General features: G+C 42.4%; 1 protein-coding gene and 1 pseudogene across 2 annotated transcripts in view; one reads left to right on the plus strand and one right to left on the minus strand.

Annotated features, from left to right (window-relative positions):
• Window positions 1-4229, plus strand: part of THEM4 (thioesterase superfamily member 4) — a 31148-nt gene that overhangs the window by 1224 nt on the left and 25695 nt on the right. The window lies entirely within an intron of this gene.
• LOC111728622 lies at window positions 2078-4211 on the minus strand (annotated as a pseudogene).

Consider the following 4229-nt stretch of genomic DNA (forward strand, 5'->3'; position numbering starts at 1 on the left):
GCCTAAGCCCAGGAGTTGGAGGTTGCTGTGAGCTGTGATGCCACGGCACTCTACCCAGGGCGGCAGCTTGAGGCGCTGTCTCAAAAAAAAAAAAAAAAGAGTGGTGTAAGATTGAATGAGATAATGCAAGGAAAGTGTTTGAAACAGCATTAAATAAATAGTGCTCTTCTTATTTCCGTGTTTCCTTGGATGATGCAGTCAGTGCTGATTAAGCCCCAACCATATGAGTGAGAAGACCAACTTTATCTCAAGGATTTTATATCTAGTGTGGGAGAACTGGGTGTCAAAAGCAAAATTACTGCACATTTAGTTTAAAGATCTTAATTGGCTTTAATTTGCAATTGTAGAATCAGGCAGTACCTCATGCTATAAAATAGAATGACTATTTTGATGAGCTAAGTGAAGCCTAACTTTACAGAAAAGGTTGAAGAAAGCCAGAACCAGAAGCAGATAGGTTGTTTCAAAGTTGCTTTCCCTGAAAAGTCTAAAGCAGATGAGAGTTCTTTATCATGCCCCCTGAACTGGCTTGTTTTGAGATTTGGCTATTTTCTCTCTCTTCTGATTTCTTGGCAGGTCAGACAGATAACGTAATTTCAACTTGGTGCAGTGCAACTTGAGCATGAGTGACTCCATTTTGGTTTGGGCTGTTGGCCCTAGTACAGGAGCTCAGACCTTTAAAACAATGGCCTCTTATACATTTTATTTGACAGTATAAAATACGCATGTACTGTATGCTATAATAAAGTACTAGGAACATAGAGGATGCAACAGCTCAGTATTGTATTGGGAAAGAATTGCAGGAGGACTTCAATGATTTAGGCAAGTTACAGTGTCTATTAAGCTCCTGCACCTTTTCTTTAATGAATACAGATTGGTCCTGTACCATCTTGCACAGTGGAAAAGAAAATGTCTTGTGCTAATCTTAAAATGAATTGATCTCTTTAATTATACGTTGGGCCTTGTAATGTGCGCTGAGAATATTTATTCATGTTTACAAGCTTTATAAATCACATTTATTTCTGTTCAGTAACTTAATCATAAAAGGAGGCATATACAAGCAGTCATAACTTTTTTTTTAACAAGTCCTGTGTGGTAAATGTATAACCCAAAGATCAAGCAAGATCTTTTCCTTTATTCAGAACAACAAAAGGTAATAATTAATCCTAACATTTATTCTTCTTGTACAGTCTATCCTGTGAAATTACAGTTGTCTTTACTTTCAGGTATCTCTTAGTTCTCACCTCCCTGAACTGGAATTTTTTGGTTTTTTTGAGACAGAGTCTCACTATGTCGCCTTGGGTAGGGTGGGCATCACAGCTCACAGCAACCTCAAGGCTCTGGGCTTAAGCAATTCTCTTGCCTCAGCCTCTCAAGTAGTTGGGACTACAGGGGCCCACCATAACGCCTGGCTATTTTTTGGTTGCAGTTGTCATTGTTGTTTGGCAGGCCTGGGCTGGATTTGAACCCACCAGCTCCAATGTATGTGGCTGGCACCCTAGTTGCTGAGCTATAGGTGCTGAGCCAGGTAACCTATATTGAATATACTGTATCCTCCAAACCTAGAGCATACAACAGCTTCAACTATATTATAGCCCAGTTAAGTTTGAAATCTTGTTTCAAACCATTGCTCAGTAAGAAGTCTCAGAAGACAAAGTTATAGAACCACATGAGAAGCTGGCAGGTAATGAGGGATGCCAGTTACAGAACTTTGACTTCCAAAGGCCAATGTGCTCCTCCAGGGAATGTTACATTCCTTTAAGTAGTTAAGGAAGGACTCTATTAAGAGACATTTTTAAGTATAAAGACAAGTCAGCTTACAAAATATAGTCAGAAGCATGTTTGATTTTATCTTACAACCTATACACAATTCATGAGAATAAAAATAAAATGAAATTCCAATACCTTTTCAAAAGAAAAACCTGATAAAGTAGCAATAAAATTATAAAAGATAATGACCAGATAAAATAATTTAGATGAGGCTTGTTTGTCTGAAAGGAGAGGGGACTGGCAAGTGGTGATAATGTTCACTTCTATATTCTTTTTTTTTTTTTTTACTATAAAAGTCTTCTATATCTAATTATTTACTGAATGCTTTACTAAAACTCCTCTTCTGACCTCTGTTTTGGGATCTGTTACTTTTGTTGCCACCTCCTGACCACTGTCCCTTGAAGCTTCTGGTTCCTTCCTGCTGGACCCTGAAGCTTCTGTTTTCTATCAGCGGACCCCTGAAGACTCGATAGACTTCCCATGGTCCTTCCAGCTCTGGTTGCTCTGTGGCCACAGCGAGCTGTCAGCGTCGTGAATCATGCCATTTCTCCTGTATTTCTCCTGTCCCTGGTGTGGTAGGTACATCAAAGCACACACCCAGGTTTCCTTTGAAGACGACCATTCCCTTCCGGAATCAGCATCCCCTCCTAGTTGCTCTTTAAGTTCTTTCCAAGCATTTCAACCGAGCACCCCAAGATCACGGTCACAGGACAGCTCCTGTGACTCAAAGGAGTAGGGCGCTGGCCCCATAAGCCGGAGGTGGCAGGTTCAAACTCTAGCCCTGGCCAAAAAAAAAAAAAGATCACGGTCACAAAACCCACTTCTGAGTTGATAAGGAGCTCTGGTCTACTGACACAGTGCCTGAAATATGGCCAGTGCAGCTGCAAGGGCTTGCACAGCTCCCTTCTCTGTCAGTTCTCTGCTGACTCCTTGAAGTGACTCAGCAGTGGGAGGCACAGAACCCAAAAGCCTGATGGCATCTTTGCTGGACGCTTTTATTGTTTCTGTTGCAAAAGGGACACCTATTCATTTAAACTTAATTCCCGCTTTTTGTTCTACTTATACCAAATGATATTCTTCCCTGAGCTGGTAAAAGCTGATGCAAACCCCTGTCCTTCCAGCTCTACTTGTCTACCCAGAACGATGAATGTAGGACTCTACGTCCTTTGGTGGACAGCTTTGTACAATCCAATCAACCTCAGGGATGGCTAACCCACGTGCAGAAACATCGCTTGCCACCCAAACTCCAAAAGCTCTAAAACCTTTCAGGGTGATTTCCTTTTGCTTCTGTGGGATGTTTCCATGTGGTGACTGCTCATCCCGCTCTGTCGCCACATCTGTGACAGCTCCTGGGCTTCTTTCTTGGTTCCACAGAAGATGATAGGGCATCCTTGGTGACCACTGTACATTTGGATCACATCCCCAGTCACTGCTGCCCTCTGAGTCCAGTGACACTTGCTAGCCAGATGCTCCACAGTGACTGTGGTTTTCTGTGTCTTTTTGCCAATGAAGTCCACTTGTTCATATGTAAGTTTCATGCATTTCTAAGCAACATTAAATAGCCAACAAGGGCAAGTTGCAGGAAAAAGCAATGTTTGGGGTTGTCTTCAGAATCTTTCTTATATGCAACACTTAAAATCTCCCGTATCCAACATCAGGTCAACTTCATCCAGGACAACATGCGTAAGTTTGGTGAGATCCAGTTTCCCATTCTGTAGGTGACCTTTGATCCGACCTGGTGTTCCATCCAGGATATCAGTCCCATTCTACAGGCATTCAACCTGACCTCCATAGGGAGTTCCACCATAAAAACAAGCCACTGCCAGCTTTTTTGTGATGTCACTGAAGTCTTTGCTTACTTGATTTGCTCTCTTGTAGGTACAAGAACTAGTACCTGAGGGGAACCAGCTCCCTTCCTGTCTTGCAGTTCTCCATGAAGTTTCGAAATCAAAGGGATGGCCAATATTTTCCCAGTTCCTCTCCACGCCTGTGCAATTAAGTCCTTCCCAAGGTAGACATAAGGGAAGATCTTTGTATGGGAAATAGGAAGGTCACCCTTCGGCCTTTGAGAAGCTTAATAGCTAGATACGGGAAAATGAGAGAAAGTGCCCTTTTTTTTGTTCCGCAGGTATTTCTTGCTCTATCTCACTGCACTTTCTTCACCAGCAGTTTCAGTGGAGATAGGGCAGGTTCAGGATGAGAGAATCCATTCTTCAGTTCAAGGCTCTTCTCTCCTGTTTCTCCATTCACTTCCTCATGCTCTGGGGCTTTGGAGCAGCTGCTTCTTCAGAAAACTTCTCACTTGTTATGTTTTTGATTTTAGGAGAAACAACTTTCTTCTCCAAGGGCTCCTTTTTCTTTTCTTTTTTCTTTTTTTTGGCCGGGGCTGGGTTTGAACCCGCTACCTCAGGCATATGGGGCGGCACCCTACCCTTTTGAGCCATAGGCACCACCCTCCTTTT

The sequence above is a fragment of the Otolemur garnettii genome, unplaced genomic scaffold (assembly GCF_000181295.1).
Source record: "Otolemur garnettii isolate 467f Iridium unplaced genomic scaffold, OtoGar3 scaffold00174, whole genome shotgun sequence".
NCBI classification, from domain to species: Eukaryota; Metazoa; Chordata; class Mammalia; order Primates; family Galagidae; genus Otolemur; species Otolemur garnettii.